The 6,001-nt window shown below is 40.3% G+C and overlaps 1 protein-coding gene across 3 annotated transcripts in view; it reads right to left on the reverse strand.

Annotated features, from left to right (window-relative positions):
* Scyl2 (SCY1 like pseudokinase 2) overlaps window positions 1-5,746 on the reverse strand; it is a 61,398-nt gene extending 55,652 nt beyond the window's left edge. For 2 of the 3 annotated variants that reach the window (XM_078052939.1, XM_005322377.5), the window contains exon 1: window positions 5,476-5,746. The gene's annotated coding sequence lies outside the window, so the exon portion shown is untranslated. The other variant, XM_078052938.1, reaches the window with a different exon arrangement.
* Between the last annotated feature and the right edge of the window lie 255 nt (window positions 5,747-6,001).

Raw genomic sequence — 6,001 nt, forward strand, 5'->3', positions numbered from 1 at the left:
TGCTGGTGGGACTGCAAAATGGTGAGGCCAATTTGGAAAGCAGTATGGAGATTCCTGGGAAAGCTGGGAATGGATCCACCATTTGACCCAGCTATTGCCCTTCTCGGACTATTCCCTGAGGACCTTAAAAGAGCGCACTATAGGGATACGGCCACATCAATGATTATAGCAGCACAATTCACAATAGCTAGACTGTGGAACCAACCTAGATGCCCTTCAATAGATGAATGGATAAAAAAATTGTGGCAGCTATACACAATGGAGTATTATGCAGCACTAAGAAATGACAAAATCATAGAATTTACAGGGAAATGGATGGCATTAGAGCAGATTATGCTAAGTGAAGCTAGCCAAGCCCTAAAAAACAAATGTCAAATGTCTTCTTTGATATAAAGAGAGCCACTAAGAATAGAACAGGAAGGAAGAGCATGAGGAAAAGACTAACAGTAAACTAAGACGAATGGGGGGAGAGAAAGGGAGAGAGAAGGGAAAGCATATGGAAATGGTAGGAGACCTTCAGTGATACACAAAATTATAAGAGGTTATGAGGGGCAAGGGGGAGGGGGGAAAAAGGGAGAGAATTGAACAACAGCAGAGGAGGTAGAGAGGGAAGATGGGAGGGAAGGGGAGGGGAGGGGGGATAGTAGGGGATAGGAAAGGTAGCAGAATACGACAGTCACTAATATGCCATTATGTAAAAATGTGAGTATGTAACAGAAGTGAGTCTGCAATATGTATTTGGGGAGTTCAAAACCCAATTGAGTCAAATGTATGAAAGATGATATATCATGAGCTCTGTAATGTTTTGAACAATCAATTAAAAAAATGAAAAAAAAGAATAAAATATTAAAAAGCAGGATTAGCTCCCATTTTTGAAGAAAATACTGCAATACAAATACTAAGGTTACTTTAAACTGAACACAGAAGCACATGCCTGTAATCCCAGCTACTTGGACAGCCAAAGCAAGAGGATCCCAATTTCAAGGCCAGTCTCAAAACTTAGTGAGAGAGATCCTGTCTCAACATAAAAAGTCACAAGTAGTAAAAAGTCACAACATAAAATGTCACAGTAGTAAAATGCCCCTGGGTTTAATCTCCAGTACCTAAAAAAATAAATTAAAAAAGCTATATACTCAATGATACAGTGCCCCCGGATTCAATCCCCAGTACCACATATACACACACACACACAAAAAAAAAAAAAGGTAAATTAAGGTTTCTTTAATACATCTGACAATAAAATTAGCTCAAAATAGTATGCTTCAACCTGTAAAGAGGCACAAGGGTCTGAGATTTATATGTAAATGTTTGAAAAATAAAAGAATATCACTTAAAAAATCATTGATTTGGTTAAGTATTCATAAAATAAAATGTAACACTTCTAAATTACAATTACATTTGTATGAAATGAAATACTTTTGGTAAAATACTTTTCAAATTTGGGGGAAAAAAACAGTAACCATATTCCTAAAGGAAATGCTTACTTGTTACAGCTAAAGTATGAATACTTTGAAATATACTCTTAAAATACATGTTTCCACATAGAAGCATTCAAAGATTACCAGAAGATTTTTTAAAAGAAAGTTTTCAAAAAATGTTTTCTTTGACCTAAATAGAAGTCATGTTTAATCTTATTCAGAACCAAGATTATACAAGCTGAATATAATCATTCTCTTTACAAATACAAAAAGTACCTAATTTATTATCAGTTGAACCAGAACAGATTACTTACAGAAGACAATGTTGATTTTTAAAAACCATAAAAAACTGAAGTGACTTAGCTATGTAAAGTGAATTACACAACTATACAACAAATTAGTGAGTACATACTAAAGGTGAAAAGAACCACAATAAATGAATTAAAAACTACTTAAACAGTAAGTAGTTTCCATTATTGGTTATAATCTTATGACTATTGTACAATGAGATTTAAATAGCAACAGAGAAATTATAAAGTAATGTATGCTAAAACAACAATTTAGTAACTTGAGTGTTGAAGTATACGTATAGTTCAATGGAGAGTGCTTGCCTAGTATGTACCAGGGTTCCATTCTCAGCATAAAAAATAAAAATAAAAATTTGAAAAGTCAAAATAAAATTAGTAACAAGTTATGATGAACAACAAGTAAGGTTGTAGCTCAGTGGCAGAGCACTTGCCAAGCATGTGCAAGGCACTGGTTTGATGCTCAGCACTACATATAAATAAATAAAGATTTGTTGACAACTAAAAACTTAAAACATCAAAAAAATAAAGCTGAGATTACATCCCAGTTTTTTGGTACTTCCAGTCCATGTGATTAATGAGGTATAGTTTTTACAAGAGTCTTTGGATTATTAAAAAAAAAAAAAAAAACAGCAGCAGTGGCAGCTTCCCACTATTCAGTCCCTTCAGCTACAGGAGAGGAAAAAGAAATAACTGGGTAGGAAATTAAACTAAATAAGGTCATTTCAGTATATATATAGTCTTTAAAAAAAACCTCAAATCTAGGCTGGCGATATAGCTCAGTCAATACAGTGCTTGCCTCACAAGCACAAGGGCCTAGGTTCAATCCCTAGCACCACCAAATCTGAAAGAGTGTGGCACAATGTGTAAAAACAAATTCATAAAGCAGTGAAGTACTATCTAAAACAAAGTTTTCAAATTCTGATGAATATCTAAATAATGTGGATAACTTGCTTAACCACATATGGCTAAGTACTATCCCAAATGTCTGGACTCACAATCTATAAAAATACAGTTAGAGCTTTTTGTAGCTTGGCCAAGCCCCCCAGGTGATTATTATAAACCACCTAGCATGAGAATTGTTGTATGGTTAAGGACATAATCTTCAGTAGCAAAAAAATCTTGAGTTCAAATACCAATTCTAACACTTACCAGAGCTGTGACCATCAACTAGCCGCCCTAACATTTTATGTGGGTGAGGGGGTACTGGGCCTTTAACTCAAAGGCACTTTACTACTAAGCCACATCCCAGCCCTTTTTATTTTTCTATTTTGAGACAGGGTCTCACTAAGTTGCTTAGGACCTAAATTGCTGAGGCTAGCCTCGAACTTGTGATCCTCCCGCCTCAGCCTCCCAAGTCACTGGGATTACAGGCATGCCCACACCTAGCTACACTATTTCTATAAAATGGGGTGGGGAGAACTGGGCATAGTGGCAAATTGCTATAATCCCAGCTATGTTGGAAGCTGAGGCAGGAGGATAAGTTTGGGGTCAGTCTCAGCAACTTAGCTAGACACTACCTCAAGATAAAATCAATAGGGCTGGGGAGTTAGCTTCATAGTAGAGCACCACAAAACCTCAAATGATTGTTTTGAGGACTGAAGATGCCAATGCATGTAGAATACTTAGAATAATTCTTAATGCTTACATTTGGTAAGCATTCAATGATTTCATTCATTTAAAAAACATTTACAAAGCATTTACAAAGTACCAGGAGATGAGGAACAGCTAGTTAATTTAAGTATTAATTAATATGGCAACTCTGAAATGGTGTCATGAGAACATACAATCAGGACAATCTATCCTCATCAGCAAAGTGTTCCCTAAAGTGAGCTCAATGATGAATAGATGTTACTGGATGAAAAGGAAAGGAAAAACATTTCCAGACTCTGAGATGTTTCCACAAAGTATAACCAAATGCCATGTACCCAAAGAAAGAAAGATGGACAAGGTAATCAAGGGAGAAAGGGAATGCCAGAAAGCACCATGGAGATGAAGTTAGAAAGGCAATCAGAAGGCCAACTAAAGGGGTTTACAGGGCATTTCAGTTTATGGAAAAAAAACAATGAGAAGCCACTGAAGGATTTTAAACACAGATACAATATGATTAGGTCTATTTTTTTAAATACTCAGTCTAGCAAGTTAAAAAAACAAAGGTGGCCAAAGTAGATGCAGGAAGCTAATAAAGCAGCTCAGAGGAGAGATGATAATGGTGGCTGAAACTAGAAAATGAGAGTTGAAGATCTCTCTTGAATCAAGAGGTACTAAAATGACAAAATAAACAGGATTTCATGAGAGACTATGAGACATGAGAAAAGAAATATCAAAAATCAACTCCTATATAATGGGTTGGAAACACAACAAATGGACTTATTGTTTTTTCTTGAAGGGACAGATAATGAATTTCAAATGTGAATCTGAGTTTTTTATTCTCAAATATAAAGTTGATTTGTATAGAAATATTTCATTATATGGAAGAACAAGGTGCCCGTATTTATTTTGGGGGGTGTTTATCAATCTTAGAGACAAAAATATAGGTTTCTGCAAGTGTAAAGTAGATCTGAACAGAATGAAGACCCATATCTTACTTTCAGTTCCATTCCTTTACACACATCTCAGGAAGGGGTTGTGGCTCGGGTTTGATCCCCTACGCCACACAAAAATAAACAAATAAAATAAAGGTATTGTGTCCATCTGCAGCTAAAAAAATATTTTAAAAAGAAAAGAAGAAAAAGGCTTGCAAAGTCCAAAAGAAATATTCAAAAACGTGACTTTCAAGCCACCAGAACATGAGTAGGTTTTATGTCAGGCTAGTTTGAAGTATTTTGGTTAAACTATCAATTTTTCAGAACAGAGACACACAATTTAGAAAACTAACACTTTTTAAGTGTCATCATACAAATAGTTCCTGAAACTAACATTTTTTAAGTGTCATCATACAAACAGTTCCTGAATTTGATAGTCAAAAAATATTAGCTGGCAACTTTTAAGTCACTACTGACATGGCACTTTAAAGTCCAGTGAGTCTGGCGGCTCATCAAGCCTATAGAGAAGTAGATTTGATAACAGTGGGTGTTTAATTACTCATCACAGATATGCGGAAGAATCCCAAGAAGTTTTGCAAGCTTTATAGGTCTAAATCTTCATCTTTTTCTCTCACTTAGAAAAACAAAAGTTCAGAAACCACCGACCGGGTGGGTTTTAGTCTTAACAAAACATCTGCCCCACCCACCTCACACACAATAACCATCCATTCAAGAACTACAGGATACTGTCAGAGAAGGACACCGGGAGAGTAAGGCCCTGGTAGGTGACCCAGGTTACAGGAGCCGGACCTCAGAACCGAGGGGAGCTGTCTCACCCAGTTCCGGAGTAGTGTCCTGTTTCCCAAAAGGGTACCAAGATCTCCACCACAGAAACCCGAGCTCCCGCGCTGGCGCGGACGACTCTCCCTCCCGAGAGACCACTCCGATCCCGAGTTACCCGTAGCCTTAAGGCCTCTTCGGCGGACTCGGGCCTCTCGGATCCGCTCCCTCCAGGTTGCCGCTACCCCAGCCAGTCTTCTCTCAGGCGCCCACCGCCCGGCCGACGCGGCCTGCAGCCCGTCACTAGGCAACAGTCTCCAGCACGGTGGCCCCTGGTGGCCTAACTCGCGCACGGGTCCTTCCCCATTCCCTTTTCTCCCACTGGAGGCCCAGGTGAGAGCGCGACCGTAGAGGGAGCTCGCCCGGTGCCCGCAGCCGGGCACTTACCTCTCAGCTCTCGGCTCTCCGCCCGGGAGGGGCGGTGCTGGGGCGCGTTCCCCCCGCCCCCCCTAGAGGCGCTCTGGCTATTCCTGCTCGGCCTCCGCGACTGGCCGCGGCCGTCCGCTTACTCCATAGTCTCCGCCAACCCAGTGTCCGTAAAGGCTGCAGCGGGAGGAGGAAAGGGGGAAGGGAGGGAAGGGACCGGGGAAGAAGAGTATGGGAGGGGAAAGAAGACCGAAAGACCTGCCGGGCCGGGCATGACGTCACTTCCGGTTGTATCGGAAGGGGCGGGACCTGGGCTTCCCTCCGCCCCAAGAGTCAGGTGGGGGCGGTGCTATAGAACCGGAGGAGGAGCAGGTGCACAAGATTACGGCGGTAATTTTAACTCCGCGGTTCGGTAGTCCTCTGGGCCCTGGCGGAGCCGGCTGAGTTTCGTGAGCCTTAAAGGTGGCTAATGCCGGAAAAGGAAGACTGGCAGGACATGTAGTCCCATACATCCTAGCCAAATGTACAGTGATAGTAGCGGATAGCA

Source organism: Ictidomys tridecemlineatus, chromosome 6 (assembly GCF_052094955.1).
Source record: "Ictidomys tridecemlineatus isolate mIctTri1 chromosome 6, mIctTri1.hap1, whole genome shotgun sequence".
Taxonomy (NCBI): domain Eukaryota; kingdom Metazoa; phylum Chordata; class Mammalia; order Rodentia; family Sciuridae; genus Ictidomys; species Ictidomys tridecemlineatus.